The sequence below is a fragment of the Oncorhynchus nerka genome, unplaced genomic scaffold (genome assembly GCF_034236695.1).
Source record: "Oncorhynchus nerka isolate Pitt River unplaced genomic scaffold, Oner_Uvic_2.0 unplaced_scaffold_832, whole genome shotgun sequence".
NCBI classification, from domain to species: domain Eukaryota; kingdom Metazoa; phylum Chordata; class Actinopteri; order Salmoniformes; family Salmonidae; genus Oncorhynchus; species Oncorhynchus nerka.
The window spans coordinates 100,051-124,008 of NW_027040437.1; the positions used below are offsets into that span (position 1 = coordinate 100,051).

The 23,958-nt window shown below is 40.6% G+C and overlaps 1 pseudogene; it reads right to left on the reverse strand.

The window, feature by feature from the left end:
* Positions 1 to 14,807: 14,807 nt before the first annotated feature.
* Positions 14,808 to 15,491, reverse strand: LOC135571046 (ladderlectin-like; annotated as a pseudogene).
* Positions 15,492 to 23,958: the final 8,467 nt, after the last annotated feature.

Genomic DNA, 23,958 nt, shown 5'->3' on the forward strand with positions numbered 1-23,958 from the left:
GAGAATTAGAGAGCAAACTTAAATTCACACAGGAGCAAACTTAAATTCACATAGGACCCCGAATAGGCATAAACAGAGGCTGAAATACTCCAGATATAACAAACTGACCCCTAAGCCCAGGACACATAACATTTACTACTGCAGCATAAATACTGGAGGCTGAGACAGGAGGGGGGTCAGGAGACACTGTGTCTATGTAGCCTACTGTATTCTACACTACTTTATTAATGGGTAAAACAGGTCTATGTAGCCTACTGTAGTCTACACTACTTTACTAATGGGTAAAACAGGTCTATGTAGCCTACTGTAGTCTACACTATTTTATTAATGGGTAAAACAGGTCTATGTAGCCTACTGTAGTCTACACTACTTTATTAATGGGTAAAACAGGTCTATGTAGCCTACTGTAGTCTACACTACTTTATTAATGGGTAAAACAGGTCTATGTAGCCTACTGTAGTCTACACTACTTTATTAATGGGAAAAAACAGGTCTATGTAGCCTACTGTAGTCTACACTACTTTATTAATGGGTAAAACAGGTCTATGTAGCCTACTGTAGTCTACACTACTTTATTAATGGGTAAAACAGGTCTATGTAGCCTACTGTAGTCTACACTACTTTATTAATGGGTAAAACAGGTCTATGTAGTCTACTGTAGTCTACACTACTTTATTATTAACAACCCTAGCTCACTTTATTAACAAATTGGCTGAAAACTCTGAGAACTCTCGATATTTCTCTAACAAATTGGTTTGACAGTGTTTGGGAAATGGAAACATGTCATTATCACTGTGTTGTGGGCAACCGTCACCTGTATGAGTGTTTTGGTTCTGTGTGGGGTTTGTTTGGTACCTTGTGTGACAGTTTTGCTTATCAAGACTCTGGAGAGGTCGGTAGGGCAACAGATGGTGATGAGGTATGGACCGATTTCCAGCGCTGGTCTGTGTGATGACGAGTTCGAGCTTCAAGGGCCGGCAGAGGATTCCGTTTCTTTCAGCTATGAGGAGTCAGTGTTGGATGAGACTGTATTGTTATGAAGCTATGAGGAGCCAGTGTTGGATGAGACTGTTATTTTGGAGGGATGAGACCGTATTGTTATGAAGCTATGAGGAGCCAGTGTTGGATGAGACTGTTATTTTGGAGGGATGAGACCGTATTGTTATGAAGCTATGAGGAGCCAGTGTTGGATGAGACTGTTATTTTGGAGGGATGAGACCGTATTGTTATGAAGCTATGAGGAGCCAGTGTTGGATGAGACTGTTATTTTGAGGGATGAGACCGTATTGTTATGAAGCTATGAGGAGCCAGTGTTGGATGAGACTGTTATTTTGGAGGGATGAGACCGTATTGTTATGAAGCTTGTAATACAAATCCTAATAGAAGTGTTACAATTGGATTTAGACCGATAACAGTCATGAATGAATATCTGATGTACATTATATTCCCTTGTATTAATAAGGATTATTTGTTATGTTTCCTTGTAGGATATTAGTTTCAGGATGTATCATCTAGTCATTTAAGGGTGGATTGATAAGGAAATGTGTTTTAATAAATGATTAGAATGTTACAGTCCTGATACCATAGGTCTGATACCATGTGATTATATGATACCATAGGTCTGATACCATGTGATTGTATGAAACCATAGGTCTGATACCATAGGTCTGATACCATGTGATTGTATGAAACCATAGGTCTGATACCATAGGTCTGATACCATGTGATTGTATGAAACCATAGGTCTGATACCATGTGATTGTATGAAACCATAGGTCTGATACCATAGGTCTGATACCATAGGTCTGATACCATGTGATTGTATGAAACCATAGGTCTGATACCATAGGTCTGATACCATGTGATGGTATGAAACCATAGGTCTGATACCATGTGATTGTATGAAACCATAGGTCTGATACCATGTGATTATATGAAACCATAGGTCTGATACCATGTGATGGTATGAAATTAATTTGAATCATTAGATTATTATAACACATGTGTGTAAGTGTTAGACTCATTCGAGGATTATATTATAAAACTGTGTGGTTTTAGTCAGAATCAACGTTTGGGAACAATGTGTCTAGTGTTTTGAGAACAGACTATCTGTCTGAGCCAGATCTGGGGAGACATTGCCTGGGACACTGAGAACTTCCCAGTCCCAGGTCTCTCCCTCTCTTATTGTTGTGTGAGGGTCTCTCTCTATCTTATTGTTGTGTGAGGGTCTCTCCCTATCTTATTGTTGTGTGAGGGACTCTCCCTATCTTATTGTTGTGTGAGGGCCTCTCCCTATCTTATTGTTGTGTGAGGGACTCTCTCTATCTTATTGTTGTGTGAGGGTCTCTCTCTATCTTATTGTTGTGTGAGGGTCTCTCCCTATCTTATTGTTGTGTGAGGGTCTCTCCCTATCTTATTGTTGTGTGAGGGTCTCTCCCTATCTTATTGTTGTGTGAGGGACTCTCTCTATCTTATTGTTGTGTGAGGGTCTCTCCCTATCTTATTGTTGTGTGAGGGTCTCTCCCTATCTTATTGTTGTGTGAGGGTCTCTCCCTATCTTATTGTTGTGTGAGGGACTCTCTCTATCTTATTGTTGTGTGAGGGTCTCTCCCTATCTTATTGTTGTGTGAGGGACTCTCCCTATCTTATTGTTGTGTGAGGGTCTCTCCCTATCTTATTGTTGTGTGAGGGACTCTCCCTATCTTATTGTTGTGTGAGGGACTCTCCCTATCTTATTGTTGTGTGAGGGTCTCTCCCTATCTTATTGTTGTGTGAGGGACTCTCCCTATCTTATTGTTGTGTGAGGGTCTCTCCCTATCTTATTGTTGTGTGAGGGACTCTCTCTATCTTATTGTTGTGTGAGGGACTCTCTCTATCTTATTGTTGTGTGAGGGACTCTCCCTATCTTATTGTTGTGTGAGGGACTCTCCCTATCTTATTATTGTGTGAGGGACTCTCCCTATCTTATTGTTGTGTGAGGGTCTCTCTCTATCTTATTGTTGTGTGAGGGTCTCTCCCTATCTTATTGTTGTGTGAGGGACTCTCCCTATCTTATTGTTGTGTGAGGGACTCTCTCTATCTTATTGTTGTGTGAGGGTCTCTCCCTATCTTATTGTTGTGTGAGGGTCTCTCTCTATCTTATTGTTGTGTGAGGGACTCTCCCTATCTTATTGTTGTGTGAGGGTCTCTCTCTATCTTATTGTTGCGTGAGGGACGTCGCGGAAGTTGTTACTCTAACTTCCGCGACGCATATAAGGCCCTGCCCCGCCCCCCTTTCGGAAAAGCTGACCACGACTCCATTTTGCTGATCCCTGCCTACAGGCAGAAACTAAAACAAGAGGCTCCCACGCTGAGGTCTGTCCAACGCTGGTCAGACCAAGCTGACTCCACACTCCAAGACTGCTTCCATCACGTGGACTGGGACATGTTTCGTATTGCGTCAGATGGAAATATTGACGAATACGCTGATTCGGTGTGCGAGTTCATTAGAACGTGCGTCGAAGATGTCGTTCCCATAGCAACGATAAAAACATTCCCAAACCAGAAACCGTGGATTGATGGCAGCATTCGCGTGAAACTGAAAGCGCGAACCACTGCTTTTAATCAGGGCAAGGTGTCTGGTAATATGTCCGAATATAAACAATGCAGCTATTCCCTCCGCAAGGCTATTAAACAAGCTAAGCGTCAGTACAGAGACAAAGTGGAATCTCAATTCAATGGCTCAGACACAAGAGGCATGTGGCAGGGTCTACAGTCAATCACGGACTACAAGAAGAAAACCAGCCCAGTCACGGACCAGGATGTCTTGCTCCCAGGCAGACTAAATAACTTTTTTGCCCGCTTTGAGGACAATACATTGCCACTGACACGGCCTGCAACGAAAACATGCGGTCTCTCCTTCACTGCAGCCGAGGTGAGTAAGACATTTAAACGTGTTAATCCTCGCAAGGCTGCAGGCCCAGACGGCATCCCCAGCCGCGCCCTCAGAGCATGCGCAGACCAGCTGGCCGGTGTGTTTACGGACATATTCAATCAATCCCTATACCAGTCTGCTGTTCCCACATGCTTCAAGAGGGCCACCATTGTTCCTGTTCCCAAGAAAGCTAAGGTAACTGAGCTAAACGACTACCGCCCCGTAGCACTCACTTCCGTCATCATGAAGTGCTTTGAGAGACTAGTCAAGGACCATATCACCTCCACCCTACCTGACACCCTAGACCCACTCCAATTTGCTTACCGCCCAAATAGGTCCACAGACGATGCAATCTCAACCACACTGCACACTGCCCTAACCCACCTGGACAAGAGGAATACCTATGTGAGAATGCTGTTCATCGACTACAGCTCGGCATTCAACACCATAGTACCCTCCAAGCTCGTCATCAAGCTCGAGACCCTGGGTCTCGACCCCGCCCTGTGCAACTGGGTTCTGGACTTCCTGACGGGCCGCCCCCAGGTGGTGAGGGTAGGCAACAACATCTCCTCCCCGCTGATCCTCAACACGGGGGCCCCACAAGGGTGCGTTCTGAGCCCTCTCCTGTACTCCCTGTTCACCCACGACTGCGTGGCCATGCACGCCTCCAACTCAATCATCAAGTTTGCGGACGACACAACAGTGGTAGGCTTGATTACCAACAACGACGAGACGGCCTACAGGGAGGAGGTGAGGGCCCTCGGAGTGTGGTGTCAGGAAAATAACCTCACACTCAACGTCAACAAAACTAAGGAGATGATTGTGGACTTCAGGAAACAGCAGAGGGAACACCCCTATCCACATCGATGGATCAGTAGTGGAGAGGGTAGCAAGTTTTAAGTTCCTCGGCATACACATCACAGACAAACTGAATTGGTCCACTCACACTGACAGCGTCGTGAAGAAGGCGCAGCAGCGCCTCTTCAACCTCAGGAGGCTGAAGAAATTCGGCTTGTCACCAAAAGCACTCACAAACTTCTACAGATGCACAATCGAGAGCATCCTGGCGGGCTGTATCACCGCCTGGTACGGCAACTGCTCCGCCCTCAACCGTAAGGCTCTCCAGAGGGTAGTGAGGTCTGCACAACGCATCACCGGGGCAAACTACCTGCCCTCCAGGACACCTACACCACCCGATGTTACAGGAAGGCCATAAAGATCATCAAGGACATCAACCACCCGAACCACTGCCTGTTCACCCCGCTATCATCCAGAAGGCGAGGTCAGTACAGGTGCATCAAAGCTGGGACCGAGAGACTGAAAAACAGCTTCTATCTCAAGGCCATCAGACTGTTAAACAGCCACCACTAACATTGAGTGGCTGCTGCCAACACACTGTCATTGACCCAACTCCAGCCACTTTAATAATGGGAATTGATGGGAAATTATGTAAATATATCACTAGCCACTTTAAACAATGCTACCTTATATAATGTTACTTACCCTACATTATTCATCTCATATGCATATGTATATACTGTACTCTAGATCATCGACTGCATTCTTATGTCACTAGCCACTTTAACTATGCCACTTTGTTTACTTTGTCTACATACTCATCTCATATGTATATACTGTACTCGATACCATCTACTGTATGCTGCTCTGTACCATCACTCATTCATATATCCTTATGTACATATTCCTTATCCCCTTACACTGTGTATAAGACAGTAGTTTTGGAATTGTTAGTTAGATTACTTGTTGGTTATCACTGCATTGTCGGAACTAGAAGCACAAGCATTTCGCTACACTCGCATTAACATCTGCTAACCATGTGTATGTGACAAATAAAAATTTGATTTGATTTGATTTGACTCTCCCTATCTTATTGTTGTGTGAGGGACTCTCCCTATCTTATTGTTGTGTGAGGGTCTCTCCCTATCTTATTGTTGTGTGAGGGTCTCTCCCTATCTTATTGTTGTGTGAGGGACTCTCCCTATTTTATTGTTGTGTGAGGGTCTCTCCCTATCTTATTGTTGTGTGAGGGACTCTCCCTATCTTATTGTTGTGTGAGGGTCTCTCCCTATCTTATTGCTGTGTGAGGGACTCTCCCTATCTTATTGTTGTGTGAGGGTCTCTCCCTATCTTATTGTTGTGTGAGGGACTCTCCCTATCTTATTGCTGTGTGAGGGACTCTCCCTATCTTACTGTTGTGTTAGGGTCTCTCCCTATCTTATTGTTGTGTGAGGGTCTCTCCCTATCTTATTGTTGTGTGAGGGTCTCTCCCTATCTTATTGTTGTGTGAGGGTCTCTCCCTATCTTATTGTTGTGTGAGGGTCTCTCCCTATCTTATTGTTGTGTGAGGGACTCTCCCTATCTTATTGTTGTGTTAGGGTCTCTCCCTATCTTATTGTTGTGTGAGGGTCTCTCCCTATCTTATTGTTGTGTGAGGGACTCTCCCTATCTTTATTGTTGTGTGAGGGACTCTCCCTATCTTATTGTTGTGTGAGGGACTCTCCCTATCTTATTGTTGTGTGAGGGTCTCTCCCTATCTTATTGTTGTGTGAGGGTCTCTCCCTATCTTATTGTTGTGTGAGGGTCTCTCCCTATCTTATTGTTGTGTGAGGGTCTCTCCCTATCTTGTTGTTGTGTGAGGGACTCTCCCTATCTTATTGTTGTGTGAGGGTCTCTCCCTATCTTATTGTTGTGTGAGGGACTCTCCCTATCTTATTGTTGTGTGAGGGTCTCTCCCTATCTTATTGCTGTGTGAGGGTCTCTCCCTATCTTATTGTTGTGTGAGGGTCTCTCCCTATCTTATTGTTGTGTGAGGGTCTCTCCCTATCTTGTTGTTGTGTGAGGGTCTCTCCCTATCTTATTGTTGTGTGAGGGACTCTCCCTATCTTATTGTTGTGTGAGGGTCTCTCCCTATCTTATTGCTGTGTGAGGGTCTCTCCCTATCTTATTGTTGTGTGAGGGTCTCTCCCTATCTTATTGTTGTGTGAGGGTCTCTCCCTATCTTATTGTTGTTTGAGGGTCTCTCCCTATCTTATTGTTGTGTGAGGGTCTCTCCCTATCTTATTGTTGTGTGAGGGTCTCTCCCTATCTTATTGCTGTGTGAGGGACTCTCCCTATCTTATTGTTGTGTGAGGGTCTCTCCCTATCTTATTGTTGTGTGAGGGACTCTCCCTATCTTATTGTTGTGTGAGGGTCTCTCCCTATCTTATTGTTGTGTGAGGGTCTCTCCCTATCTTATTGTTGTGTGAGGGTCTCTCTCTATCTTATTGTTGTGTGAGGGTCTCTCCCTATCTTATTGTTGTGTGAGGGTCTCTCCCTATCTTATTGTTGTGTGAGGGTCTCTCCCTATCTTATTGTTGTGTGAGGGTCTCTCCCTATCTTATTGTTGTGTGAGGGACTCTCCCTATCTTATTGTTGTGTGAGGGTCTCTCCCTATCTTATTGTTGTGTGAGGGTCTCTCCCTATCTTATTGTTGTGTGAGGGTCTCTCTCTATCTTATTGTTGTGTGAGGGACTCTCTCTATCTTATTGTTGTGTGAGGGTCTCTCCCTATCTTATTGTTGTGTGAGGGACTCTCCCTATCTTATTGTTGTGTGAGGGACTCTCCCTATCTTATTGTTGTGTGAGGGTCTTTCTCTATCTTATTGTTGTGTGAGGGACTCTCCCTATCTTATTGTTGTGTGAGGGTCTCTCCCTATCTTATTGCTGTGTGAGGGACTCTCCCTATCTTATTGTTGTGTGAGGGACTCTCTCTATCTTATTGTTGTGTGAGGGACTCTCTCTATCTTATTGTTGTGTGAGGGACTCTCCCTATCTTATTGTTGTGTGAGGGTCTCTCCCTATCTTATTGTTGTGTGAGGGTCTTTCTCTATCTTATTGTTGTGTGAGGGTCTTTCTCTATCTTATTGTTGTGTGAGGGTCTTTCTCTATCTTATTGTTGTGTGAGGGTCTCTCTCTCTCTCTCCTCTCTCTCTCTCTCTCTCTCTCTCTCTCTCTCTCTCTCTCTCTCATGGATTTATCCTCAGATATGAAAGACAGGGAACGGTAACACTTTACAATAAGGGTACATTAGTTAATGCATTAGGAACGGTAACTCTTTACAATAATGGTACATTAGTTAATGCATTAGGAACGGTAACTCTTTACAATAAGGGTACATTAGTTAATGCATTAGGAACGGTAACTCTTTACAATAATGGTACATTAGTTAATGCATTAGGAACGGTAACTCTTTACAATAATGGTACATTAGTTAATGCATTAGGAACGGTAACTCTTTACAATAATGGTACATTAGTTAATGCATTAGGAACGGTAACTCTTTACAATAATGGTACATTAGTTAATGCATTAGGAACGGTAACTCTTTACAATAATGGTACATTAGTTAATGCATTAGTTAAAGACATTAGTTAATGGAACGGTAACTCTTTACAATAATGGTACATTAGTTAATGCATTAGTTAAAGACAGGGAACGGTAACTCTTTACAATAAGGGTACATTAGTTAATGCATTAGGAACGGTAACTCTTTACAATAATGGTACATTAGTTAATGCATTAGTTAAAGACAGGGAACGGTAACTCTTTACAATAAGGGTACATTAGTTAATGCATTAGGAACGGTAACTCTTTCCAATAATGGTACATTAGTTAATGCATTAGTTAAAGACAGGGAACGGTAACTCTTTACAATAATGGTACATTAGTTAATGCATTAGGAACGGTAACTCTTTACAATAATGGTACATTAGTTAATGCATTAGGAACGGTAACTCTTTACAATAATGGTACATTAGTTAATGCATTAGTTAAAGACAGGGAACGGTAACTCTTTACAATAATGGTACATTAGTTAATGCATTAGTTAAAGACAGGGAACGGTAACTCTTTACAATAAGGGTACATTAGTTAATGCATTAGGAACGGTAACTCTTTACAATAATGGTACATTAGTTAATGCATTAGTTAAAGACAGGGAACGGTAACTCTTTACAATAAGGGTACATTAGTTAATGCATTAGGAACGGTAACTCTTTCCAATAATGGTACATTAGTTAATGCATTAGTTAAAGACAGGGAACGGTAACTCTTTACAATAATGGTACATTAGTTAATGCATTAGGAACGGTAACTCTTTACAATAATGGTACATTAGTTAATGCATTAGGAACGGTAACTCTTTACAATAATGGTACATTAGTTAATGCATTAGTTCTCTCTCTCTCTCTCCCTCTCTCCCAATAATGGTACATTAGTTAATGCATTAGTTCTCTCTCTCTCTCCCTCTCTCCCAATAATGGTACATTAGTTAATGCATTAGTTAAAGACAGGGAACGGTAACTCTTTACAATAATGGTACATTAGTTAATGCATTAGGAACGGTAACTCTTTACAATAATGGTACATTAGTTAATGCATTAGGAACGGTAACTCTTTACAATAATGGTACATTAGTTAATGCATTAGGAACGGTAACTCTTTACAATAATGGTAACTCTTTACAATAATGGTACATTAGTTAATGCATTAGGAACGGTAACTCTTTACAATAATGGTACATTAGTTAATGCATTAGGAACGGTAACTCTTTACAATAATGGTACATTAGTTAATGCATTAGGAACGGTAACTCTTTACAATAATGGTACATTAGTTAATGCATTAGTTAAAGACAGGGAACGGTAACTCTTTACAATAATGGTACATTAGTTAATGCATTAGGAACGGTAACTCTTTACAATAATGGTACATTAGTTAATGCATTAGTTAAAGACAGGGAACGGTAACTCTTTACAATAAGGGTACATTAGTTAATGCATTAGGAACGGTAACTCTTTACAATAATGGTACATTAGTTAATGCATTAGTTAAAGACAGGGAACGGTAACTCTTTACAATAAGGGTACATTAGTTAATGCATTAGGAACGGTAACTCTTTCCAATAATGGTACATTAGTTAATGCATTAGTTAAAGACAGGGAACGGTAACTCTTTACAATAATGGTACATTAGTTAATGCATTAGGAACGGTAACTCTTTACAATAATGGTACATTAGTTAATGCATTAGGAACGGTAACTCTTTACAATAATGGTACATTAGTTAATGCATTAGTTCTCTCTCTCTCTCCCTCTCTCCCAATAATGGTACATTAGTTAATGCATTAGTTCTCTCTCTCTCTCCCTCTCTCCCAATAATGGTACATTAGTTAATGCATTAGTTAAAGACAGGGAACGGTAACTCTTTACAATAATGGTACATTAGTTAATGCATTAGGAACGGTAACTCTTTACAATAATGGTACATTAGTTAATGCATTAGGAACGGTAACTCTTTACAATAATGGTACATTAGTTAATGCATTAGGAACGGTAACTCTTTACAATAATGGTACATTAGTTAATGCATTAGGAACGGTAACTCTTTACAATAATGGTACATTAGTTAATGCATTAGGAACGGTAACTCTTTACAATAATGGTACATTAGTTAATGCATTAGGAACGGTAACTCTTTACAATAATGGTACATTAGTTAATGCATTAGTTAAAGACAGGGAACGGTAACTCTTTACAATAAGGGTACATTAGTTAATGCATTAGGAACGGTAACTCTTTACAATAATGGTACATTAGTTAATGCATTAGTTAAAGACAGGGAACGGTAACTCTTTACAATAAGGGTACATTAGTTAATGCATTAGGAACGGTAACTCTTTCCAATAATGGTACATTAGTTAATGCATTAGTTAAAGACAGGGAACGGTAACTCTTTACAATAATGGTACATTAGTTAATGCATTAGGAACGGTAACTCTTTACAATAATGGTACATTAGTTAATGCATTAGGAACGGTAACTCTTTACAATAATGGTACATTAGTTAATGCATTAGTTCTCTCTCTCTCTCCCTCTCTCCCAATAATGGTACATTAGTTAATGCATTAGTTCTCTCTCTCTCTCCCTCTCTCCCAATAATGGTACATTAGTTAATGCATTAGTTAAAGACAGGTACATTAGTTAATGCATTAGTTAAAGACGGTAACTCTTTACAATAATGGTACATTAGTTAATGCATTAGGAACGGTAACTCTTTACAATAATGGTACATTAGTTAATGCATTAGGAACGGTAACTCTTTACAATAATGGTACATTAGTTAATGCATTAGGAACGGTAACTCTTTACAATAATGGTACATTAGTTAATGCATTAGGAACGGTAACTCTTTACAATAATGGTACATTAGTTAATGCATTAGGAACGGTAACTCTTTACAATAATGGTACATTAGTTAATGCATTAGGAACGGTAACTCTTTACAATAATGGTACATTAGTTAATGCATTAGGAACGGTAACTCTTTACAATAATGGTACATTAGTTAATGCATTAGTTAAAGACAGGGAACGGTAACTCTTTACAATAATGGTACATTAGTTAATGCATTAGGAACGGTAACTCTTTACAATAATGGTACATTAGTTAATGCATTAGTTAAAGACAGGGAACGGTAACTCTTTACAATAATGGTACATTAGTTAATGCATTAGTTAAAGACAGGGAACGGTAACTCTTTACAATAAGGGTACATTAGTTAAAGACAGGGAACGGTAACTCTTTACAATAATGGTACATTAGTTAATGCATTAGGAACGGTAACTCTTTACAATAAGGGTACATTAGTTAATGCATTAGTTAAAGACAGGGAACGGTAACTCTTTACAATAATGGTACATTAGTTAATGCATTAGTTAAAGACAGGGAACGGTAACTCTTTACAATAATGGTACATTAGTTAATGCATTAGGAACGGTAACTCTTTACAATAATGGTACATTAGTTAATGCATTAGGAACGGTAACTCTTTACAATAATGGTACATTAGTTAATGCATTAGGAACGGTAACTCTTTACAATAATGGTACATTAGTTAATGCATTAGGAACGGTAACTCTTTACAATAATGGTACATTAGTTAATGCATTAGGAACGGTAACTCTTACAATAATGGTACAAGTTAATGGAACGGTAACTCTTTACAATAATGGTACATTAGTTAATGCATTAGGAACGGTAACTCTTTACAATAAGGGTACATTAGTTAATGCATTAGGAACGGTAACTCTTTACAATAATGGTACATTAGTTAATGCATTAAGGAACATTAGTTAATGCATTAACGGTAACTCTTTACAATAAGGGTACATTAGTTAATGCATTAGTTAAAGAACGGTAACTCTTTACAATAATGGTACATTAGTTAATGCATTAGTTAAAGACATTAGGAACGGTAACTCTTTACAATAATGGTACATTAGTTAAAGACAGGGAACGGTAACTCTTTACAATAATGGTACATTAGTTAATGCATTAGGAACGGTAACTCTTTACAATAATGGTACATTAGTTAATGCATTAGGAACGGTAACTCTTTACAATAATGGTACATTAGTTAATGCATTAGTTAAAGACAGGGACTCTTTACAATAATGGTAACTCTTTACAATAATGGTACATTAGTTAAAGACAGGGAACAGTAACTCTTTACAATAATGGTACATTAGTTAATGCATTAGGAACGGTAACTCTTTACAATAATGGTACATTAGTTAATGCATTAGTTAAAGACAGGGAACGGTAACTCTTTACAATAATTGTACATTAGTTAAAGACAGGGAACGGTAACTCTTTACAATAATGGTACATTAGTTCATGCATTAGGAACGGTAACTCTTTACAATAATGGTACATTAGTTAATGCATTAGTTAAAGACAGGGAACGGTAACTCTTTACAATAATGGTACATTAGTTAATGCATTAGTTAAAGACAGGGAACGGTAACTCTTTACAATAAGGGTACATTAGTTAAAGACTTTACAATAATGGGAACGGTAACTCTTTACAATAATGGTACATTAGTTAATGCATTAGGAACGGTAACTCTTTACAATAAGGGTACATTAGTTAATGCATTAGTTAAAGACAGGGAACGGTAACTCTTTACAATAATGGTACATTAGTTAATGCATTAGTTAAAGACAGGGAACGGTAACTCTTTACAATAATGGTACATTAGTTAATGCATTAGGAACGGTAACTCTTTACAATAATGGTACATTAGTTAATGCATTAGGAACGGTAACTCTTTCCAATAATGGTACATTAGTTAATGCATTAGGAACGGTAACTCTTTACAATAATGGTACATTAGTTAATGCATTAGGAACGGTAACTCTTTACAATAATGGTACATTAGTTAATGCATTAGGAACGGTAACTCTTTACAATAATGGTACATTAGTTAATGCATTAGGAACGGTAACTCTTTACAATAATGGTACATTAGTTAATGCATTAGGAACGGTAACTCTTTACAATAAGGGTACATTAGTTAATGCATTAGGAACGGTAACTCTTTACAATAATGGTACATTAGTTAATGCATTAGTTAAAGACAGGGAACGGTAACTCTTTACAATAATGGTACATTAGTTAAAGACAGGGAACGGTAACTCTTTACAATAATGGTACATTAGTTAATGCATTAGGAACGGTAACTCTTTACAATAATGGTACATTAGTTAATGCATTAGTTAAAGACAGGGAACGGTAACTCTTTACAATAATGGTACATTAGTTAATGCATTAGTTAAAGACAGGGAACGGTAACTCTTTACAATAATGGTACATTAGTTAATGCATTAGTTAAAGACAGGGAACGGTAACTCTTTACAATAATGGTACATTAGTTAATGCATTAGTTAAAGACAGGGAACGGTAACTCTTTACAATAAGGGTACATTAGTTAATGCATTAGTTAAAGACAGGGAACGGTAACTCTTTACAATAATGGTACATTAGTTAATGCATTAGTTAAAGACAGGGAACGGTAACTCTTTACAATAATGGTACATTAGTTAATGTATTAGTTCTCTCTCTCCCAATAATGGTACATTAGTTAATGCATTAGTTCTCTCTCTCCCTAATGGTACATTAGTTAATGCATTAGTTCTCTCTCTGCATTAGTTCACCTGAATACATAAATCATTCATTGAATATCTACTAAGTATTTATTAATTTTATGCATAATTACTAAACCATAAAAAATGCATTAATAAATTATTTTAAAAAGCTGATAATTCATGTTAATAGTTATATAACTGGAATTTGCTGCGTCTAAACCATTCAGAAACAAATGGTCTGTTAGGAAGAGAGTTAATCATTATTAACAGTGGTTAGAGCATTGGACTAGTAACCGAAAGGTTGCAAGTTCAAATCCCCGACCTGACAAGGTCTGATCTGTCGTTCTGCCCCTGAACAAGGCAGTTAACCCACTGTTCCTAGGCCGTCATTGAAAATAAGAATTTGTTCTTAACTGACTTGCCTGGTAAAATAAATAAAATGTAGCAATTATTTTTAGTGATGCAGGTTCATGTTATTGAGAGATTGTCTTTATTCTAGTTTATAATATCTTACCATTGACTAACTGATGTGCCATGACAACTAGTTAAGCAATAGGAAATTAAGAAAAACTATTCAGTCATTTATCTTTCATTTCAAAAGCAGGATTAGCAACATCACACAGTTTCATCACAAGTTTAGGTCATGGTGAGCTGCAGTGAGTGACAGATCTTGGTTTGAGTATTGAAGTGTAGACTGTTGACCCCTGGAGGTGAGAGGTGAAGTAGACTGTTGACCCCTGGAGGTGAGAGGTGAAGTAGACTGTTGACCCCTGGAGGTGAGAGGTGAAGTAGACTGTTGACCCCTGGAGGTGAGAGGTGAAGTAGACTGTTGACCCCTGGAGGTGAGAGGTGAAGTAGACTGTTGACCCCTGGAGGTGAGAGGTGAAGTAGACTGTTGACCCCTGGAGGTGAGAGGTGAAGTAGACTGTTGACCCCTGGAGGTGAGAGGTGAAGTAGACTGTTGACCCCTGGAGGTGAGAGTTGAAGTGGCTGGGTCATTTCCTAGCCTACATTCTTCTGGAACAGAGAGATGTAAACTTCCACTCACAGGGCACGTCGAACCAGAGCTTCTCACTTGCAGCGTTCATCTGCAGACAGTCCTCTCCTTCTCCAGCGTTATTGGGCTCACCAGTGTTCCGGTTAGTGTAGTCAAATCTGGACCCATCTGACCACATCCATAAGCCCTCCTTGACTGCATCAAAACCTCCAATCTAGGTATCAGGTAAGTGGCCATTGGTATTCTTTGTTAGTGCTTGCATGAACTGGTACTCTAAAAGGTTATTCACGGATGCTAGGTTTCCACCAAGTGCCAAACAGTTTTGCTCAGAATCTGACCATGACTGCGGAATGCTGACAAACCTGAAACAGCGTGATCCATATGGGTGCCAGTCTGAGGGACATGACATTTCCTTTGTCCCCTGCTGTACTGCTGCTACCTGAGCCCCGACAGGAGGAGTCTGTTCCACCTCAGTCTTCAGTAAGGGTTCTAAACCAAGCAGCTGGGTCAGGTTTGCGTCGCCCAGTGCAATGGCAGCACTCACAAGCAGAAGGACGGCCAACTTCTCCATGGCAATCTTTTCCTGTCAGAGAAGGAATCACAGGTGGTCTGTAGGTTCTGTTCAGCTTGAGAAAGAGGAACACTTTTATACATGCAGCTCACCAAGCCACAAGGACGAAGCACAAAAAACATGTTGACACTGATTCCAATGTACCAAAAAACATGTTGACACTGATTCTATATCATGTTGGCAAATGTATCCTAATCCTTTTGGCAAATATACACTGAGTGTACAAAACATTAAGGTCACCTGCTCTTTCCATGACCTAGACTGACCAGGTGAATCCACTTGAATCAGTGTAGCTAAAGGGGAAGAGACAGGTTAAAAAAATATGTTGGAGCCTTGAGACAACTGAGAGATGGATTGTGTGTGTGCCATTCAGAGGGTGAAGACAATATATTTAATTGCCTTTAAATGGTGATAGTAGGTGCCAGATGCACCTGTTCATGTCAAGAACTGCAACGCTGGTGGGTTTTCACGCTCAACAGTTTCCAGTGTGTACAAAACAATAACAACACCTTCCTAATATTGAGTTGCAGCTCCCCCCACCGAATACGAAGAATCAACATGATTGTCTAGGCAATAACAAAATCCCATAATTAAAATTGCTCAAACATACAATTATTTCACACAATTTTAAAGATAAACTTCTTGTTAATCCAACCAGTGTCCAATTTCAGACAGGCTTTACAGCGAAAGCACGACAAACGATTATGTTAGGTCACCGTCAAGTCACAAAAAAACACAGCCATTTTTCCAGCCAAAGAGAGGAGTCACAAAATTCAGAAAGAGAGAGAATTAATCACTAACCTTTGATGATCTTCATCAGATGACACTCATAGGACTTCATGTTACACAATACATGTATGTTTTGTTTGATAAAGTTCATATTTACATAAAAAAATCTCAGTATACATTGACACGTTATGTTCAGTAGTTCCAAAAACATCCGGTGATTTTGCAGAGAGCCATATCACTTTACAGAAATACTCATAATAAACGTTGATCAAAGATACAAGTGTTATGCATGGAATTTTAGATCCAATTCTCCTTAATGCAACCGCTGTGTCAGATTTTAAAAAAGCTTTACGTTAAACGCAAACCATGCAATAATCTGAGTACGGCGCTTAGAGACCAAACAAACCAAAAAGATATCCGCCATATTGTGCAGTCAACAGAAGTCAGAAATAACATTATAAATATTCACTTACCTTCATCAGAATGCCCTCCCTGTCACGCCCTGGCCACAGAGGCTTTTATTCTCTATTTTGGTTAGGCCAAGGTGTGACTAGGGTGGGCATTCTATGTTCTTTTTTCTATGTTTTTGTATTTCTTTGTTTTTGGTAGGGTATGGTTCTCAATCAGGGACAGCTGTCTATCGTTGTCTCTGATTGGGAACCATACTTAGGTAGCTCTTGCCCATGGGTTTTGTGGGTAGTTAATTTCTGTTTAGTGTTTTTCACCTTTCAGGACTGTTTTGGTTATTCCCTTTGTTATTTTTGTATTTAGTGTTTCAGTGACAATAAACAAATATGACGTACAACGTTGCATCTTGGTCCTCACCTTCTTCCACAGAAAGCCGTTACACTCCCAGGAATCCCAGTTCCACAATAAATGTTTGTTTTGTTCGATAATGTGCATCATTTAAGTCCAAATAGCTTCTTGTGTTAGCGCATTTGGTAAACAAATCCAAACTCACGAAGCGCGTTCACCAGTTGCAGACAAAGTCCAAAAGTTACGTTACAGTCCATAGAAACATGTCAAACGAAGTGTAGAATCAATCTTTAGGATGTTTTTATCATGAATCTTCAATAAGGTTCAAACCGGAGAATTCCTTTGTCTGTAGAATTGCAATGGAAACCAGGTCGCTCTCACGTGAACGAGCAGCAACTGAGTAGCAGGCAGTTTACTCTGGGCATCTTATTCATCCAAGCTACTCAATACTGCCCTGTCAGTTAGGATCACCACTTTTTTTAAAGAATGTGAAATGTCAGAATAATAGTAGAAAGAATGATTTATTTCAGCTTTTGTTTCTTTAATCAGAAAAAAACAACATGGAAATGTAATGTCTATTTTGGCAAGTCAGTTATGAACAAATACATATTTACCTGACCCTTTACATAACAGACAATCCTCTTTGCCGGGAACCTTCTTAAATAAAGATATAATCAGATCGAACAAATGAGAAACTGTTTGTTAAACAAACCTGTATGTCCAAGATTTTATGCACTACAGGTGAATTACAGGTGAAGTCACTCAATACAGTCCCTGAGGCCTGTTGGGGGGACCATACCAAGGACTCCTGGTGACAGCTAGCTGAAAGAGCTACCCGGATTCATATCACACTGCGGGAGGGCAAGACACAAATGCCCTGTCGAACAATAACAGTGTTCGAGAGGAGAACTGGAATTAACAGAATTCCGGGGGCCATCTCTCGAATGAAGTAATCCTCCCTGTCCTATTCACCCCTGTTTTCTCTCAAATGAAGTAATCCTCCCTGTCCTATCACCCCTGTTTTCTCTCGAATGAAGATTTCCCTACCCATCATTCCATCCCTGTGTTTGTTCATAGAAGTGAAAGTGTGTCTGGCTTTTGCTGATGATGTGTTCTCGGGGAGAGGGTGGGGCTTTATAGGTGGGCTGTCCATCCTGAGTTGTCTGGTTGTGGGAGCCTTATTCCTGATACACCATGAACGCCGAGAAGGGCAGAGGGTAATATTGACAGGTAGTTAGAAAATGAGGATTTAGTATTAACCAAGCATAAGAGATCACTTGATCTGGATAAACAGGAAGTGAGAGTAGGATAGGGAAGGATGTCTCAGTGGAGTTCTAGGTAGACCAAATGGGGCCTCTGACTCCTTGGCAGTTCAGGACTAAGAGCAGCTATGATGGAAGACATCTATGCAATCCCTGTGTAGTTCATGGAAACAGGTTATAGCTCACATCATGTGAGAGGGCTACATAAATCTACATACCCAGCATGGAAGAAGATGGAGTGTAGTGAAAGTAAGGGTTTCAGTTGATAATCTAGTGCATTCTGGGTAGAAAAGTTAGAGCAGCTAATTGCTCTATAGTCAGCAGAATACAAGCAGAGTCCCCCTGACAAAGCAGATACTGACTGTGGAGTTTTCCAGAGCCAAGTGCTGGTGTTGATAGTTCAGATGAAAGATCTTACGGAAGTAATTGAGATGGAAACTGGTTATGGGGATTCTAACCTCTGTATTCAATATACGGCCAGATCAGTAGCTAAAGACAAATGCTATGCTTCTGCAACTGCAAAACCTTCTTATATCCACATGTTCCTCTGAAATCTAGGCTTCCTCCTTTCACAGTGGCAAGAGGAGATTATTACTGTCTGGCCCGGTATAGTGCTTATGGGAAATATGTAGGGGAAGTCGGTACCTGCAATGTGACAGAGAATATTACTACTGATGGGGTGATGGGGTGATGAGTAATCTGGCAGACTGGTTGAGTTCTGGGGATTTCAGGAAGATAAGGAGGCCCAGGGCTGATATCTGGTGGTTGTGTGGGGGAATGACGTGATGGCTGAGTATTACTGGCTAATTGGACAGGGGTATGTGCACTGGTACATTTGGGAATGCCTTTCACACTCATTCGACACCATGACATGAAGTTGGCTACACGGGAGAAACAAAGTATTCCGTCTGGGTCTTTTGATGATAGAGTTTATATTGACAACACGAGGGGTGCCAGACAAGTTCAAGGCTAGAAATCAGATCTGGGCAGGATTAGAGTCAAGTATTTTTTGGTGGTCCACTCTCAATAAGAATGTGGATTGGATCAATTATATCTATTATAATCATCAGCGCTTCATCAATTATACTAGAGATGCAATAAAAGGATTAGCAGAACAGACCGAAGCGACCAGCCTAATGGCTTGGCAGAATAGAATCGTGCTAGATGTATTATTAGCAGAAAAGGGTGGGGTTTGCGTGCTATTCGGGTCGATGTGATGTACATTCATCCCAAATAATACAGCTCCGGATGGATCAGTGACCAAGGCCTTGGCTGGTTTACACACCCTAGCTCAAGAGTTGGCAGTGAACTCAGGGGTGGATACATCTCTGAATAATTGGGTTGACAGTGTGTTTGGAAGATGGAAAAATGTTATGATTATTGTGTTATGGGCTACCTTCACCTGTGTGACTGTGTTAGTTTTGTGCGGATGTGTTTTGATTCCGTGCGGGAAAGTTCTCATTTCTAGGACTCTGGAGAAATCAATGACACTTCAGATGGTGAAATATGGACCCATTCTAAGCTCTGACCAGTGGAATGATGAATACAGGACTCCGGGTCCAGTGGAGGAATCCGAATCTTTTAATTATGTTGACGAGACAATATTTGATGTTTAGGAGATTTAGGTTATTCATATTTCAATATATGGACTGTTTTGAAATGACGATTGTAACGAAAATCCTGATAAGAAGTGTTATGATTCTGATGTAGGTTAAAACAGTCACGGGCGTTGATCGTGTGTACATACGTGTATTGGTTTTTCTTATTCCTAGGATATCATTGACATTTCCTTTTAGTGTTTAATGATGGTATGAATTGTTCTGTCATTTTTAGGGTGGATTGTTAGAATTATTATGAATAAATGAATAAACAATATCCCAATTTCAAATAGAACTGTAACTAAGTAAACTTATACTCTGTTTATTATATCTGATTAACAATATGAGTTCATAAGGTGGGATTGTGAGACAAGGAGTAATTAAAGTTAATGAACACCATTCCAACTAGGAAGAAACTAATGGGTTGTGGACTGTGTAAACACATAAGGTCGTTAGCCAATGGTTGAACCTACGGAACTGAGCTCTGGGTTTTTTAGATAAGACAGTGAGTGCATTCCCAAGTTTTCTGTTAATTAGAACTGTCAGCTCAGTGGTGATCGATAATGTTGAGGGGTCAAAAGTTATCTGGGAGTGTGTTAGTAAGTTAAAATGAACTTTTCACCTCACTTTGTCCCTGTCGAGAGGAGGGGATTCTGTTAAAACGATGAAATGACATCATGTTTTGTATATAAACTGTTGCTCGTGGTGAAGTGGCAGCGCGCTCCGGGAATAAATTCTGTTACCTATTATTGAAAAGACTGGTCTCCGTCTATTTTATGCAAACAAGAATCTTACAAATTCTCATAAAATAGATTAAGGGTTTTCAATTAATGAAAACACATTGGCATCATTGAATTATAGTAACAGTTTTACACAGTAATAATATATATCTGCCTCACTCTCAGTGAAATCAGTAGTACTGCTAGGTTTTACACAGTAATAATATATATCTGCCTCACTCTCAGAGAAATCGTATCTGTACAGACAGAGATGTTCCTCTCTCTAACTGCTAGATGGAGACTGACAGTATTGTAGAGATGCTCCTCTCTAACTGCTAGATGGAGACTGACAGTATTGTAGAGACAGAGATGTTCCTCTCTGTAACTGCTAGATGGAGACTGACAGTATTGTAGAGACAGAGATGTTCCTCTCTGTAACTGCTAGATGGAGCCTGACAGTATGACAGTATTGTAGAGACAGAGATGTTCCTCTCTGTAACTGCTAGATGGAGACTGACAGTACAGACAGAGATGTTCCTCTCTGTAACTGCTAGATGGAGACTGACAGTATTGTAGAGACAGAGATGTTCCTCTCTGTAACTGCTAGATGGAGACTGACAGTATTGTAGAGACAGAGATGTTCCTCTCTGTAACTGCTAGATGGAGACTGACAGTATTGTAGAGACAGAGATGTTCCTCTAACTGCTAGATGGAGACTGACAGTACAGACAGAGATGTTCCTCTCTCTAACTGCTAGATGGAGACTGACAGTATTGTGTGACCTGCAGAGTGGAAAGGATGGGCAGATGTCCTTTCAGGTCACAGGTCACACACGGAGGGTTTGAGAGGCAGGTTTATGGTTCCCCCTAGACTCTCAGGAGTTAACACACACAGGTCAGGGAGGGTTTGAGAGGCAGGTTTATGGTTCCTCCTAGACTCTCAGGAGTTAACACACACAGGTCAGGGAGGGTTTGAGAGGCAGGTTTATGGTTCCTCCTAGACTCTCAGGAGTTAACACACACAGGTCAGGGAGGGTTTGAGAGGCAGGTTTATGGTTCCTCCTAGACTCTCAGGAGTTAACACACACACGGAGGGTTTGAGAGGCAGGTTTATGGTTCCCCCTAGACTCTCAGGAGTTAACACACACACGGAGGGTTTGAGAGGCAGGTTTATGGTTCCCCCTAGACTCTCAGGAGTTAACACACACAGGTCAGGGAGGGTTTGAGAGGCAGGTTTATGGTTCCTCCTAGACTCTCAGGAGTTAACACACACAGGTCAGGGAGGGTTTGAGAGGCAGGTTTATGGTTCCTCCTAGACTCTCAGGAGTTAACACACACAGGTCAGGGAGGGTTTGAGAGGCAGGTTTATGGTTCCTCCTAGACTCTCAGGAGTTAACACACACACGGAGGGTTTGAGAGGCAGGTTTATGGTTCCCCTAGACTCTCAGGAGTTAACACACACACGGAGGGTTTGAGAGGCAGGTTTATGGTTCCCCCTAGACTCTCAGGAGTTAACACACACAGGTCAGGGAGGGTTTGAGAGGCAGGTTTATGGTTCCTCCTAGACTCTCAGGAGTTAACACACACAGGTCAGGGAGGGTTTGAGAGGCAGGTGTATGGTTCCCCCTAGACTCTCAGGAGTTAACACACACAGGTCAGGGAGGGTTTGAGAGGCAGGTGTATGGTTCCCCCTAGACTCTCAGGAGTTAACACACACAGGTCAGGGAGGGTTTGAGAGGCAGGTGTATGGTTCCTCCTAGACTCTCAGCTCTGGTTGTGGTTGATTGGTAGTGGTGTGGACAGCTTTGGGTTGTGAGGTGCTGACAACAGTCACCGACAGGGAATTCGTAACAGAGGTGTTTTCCAAAATCATTGTTAACCTTTTCAAGTAAAACTTTAATTTCAAATTAAAACCAAGATGACTGCTTTAATACATTACAATATAAACAGCAGGCTATAGTCCTATTTCAATCATACTGAAATACATTTAACTTGTCCATTCCCTTTGTGTGATTATTCTGATGAAGGCTGAAACGTTAATCTTTTAACCTTGATTAAATAAAACAAATCATTTTCCAGGCCACACATCATAAAATATACTGAGACAAATTACAGACAGTAGCCTACAAGTAGCAAAATAGACGTCAATTGATTTAACATGAAATGCTCCAATCCAGTACTCAACTGATAAACCATGTGATTCTTTGTTTAGCGGGGATCTTCTGTGTATAACGTGACGATGGAGGGCAAATAAGCATCTAACGATGCATTTCCCTGCTCTATGCCTGGGCTGAGGCAGGAGGTACATTACAACTGTTTTCAGGTGCAACCTGAATTACCATGGTTTTCTCTGCTCTATGCCTGGGCTGAGGCAGGAGGTACATTACAACTGTTTTCAGGTGCAACGTGAATAACGATGGTTTTGGGAAAGAGATTTAACGATGCTCCTATGAAGGTTAACTTTGCCTTAATATGCGGTTGGGAAACTGGTCCCAGATCAGTTCACAGAACATTATATTATTTATTAAATGTGTTTATGTGACCTTCATTTAACTGGTCCCAGATCAGTTCACAGAACATTATATCATTTATTAAATGTGTTTATGTGACCTTTATTTAACTGGTCCCAGATCAGTTCACAGAACATTATATCATTTATTAAATGTGTTTATGTGACCTTTATTTAACTGGTCCCAGATCAGTTCACAGATCATTATATTATTTATTAAATGTGTTTATGTGACCTTCATTTAACGGGGTCAGTTAAGAACAAATTCTTCTTTACAATGATGCCCGACACCGGCCAAACCTGGACGACGCTGGGCCAAACCTGGACGACGCTGGGCCAAACCTGGACGACGCTGGGCCAAACCTGGACGACACTGGGCCAAACCTGGACGACACTGGGCCAAACCTGGACGACACTGGGCCAAACCTGGACGACACTGGGCCAAACCTGGACGACTCTGGGCCAAACCTGGACGACTCTGGGCCAAACCTGGACGACGCTGGGCCAAACCTGGACGACGCTGGGCCAAACCTGGACGACGCTGGGCCAAACCTGGACGACACTGGGCCAAACCTGGACGACACTGGGCCAAAACTGGACGACACTGGGCCAAACCTGGACGACGCTGGGCCAAACCTGGACGACGCTGGGCCTCTATCACTGTGATGCAGTGCCTTAGACCACTGTGATACAGCCTGGAATCAAACCAGGGTCTGTAGTGACACCTCTAGCACTGTGATGCAGTGCCTTAGACCACTGTGATACAGCCTGGAATCAAACCATGGTCTGTAGTGACACCTCTATCACGGTGATGCAGTGCCTTAGACCACTGTGATACAATTAACGTTGCAGCAGGACAGAGCATGTAGCCTAGGCCTGATAACTGATCAGAGCTCAAACCTACTCTGACTATTGAATGT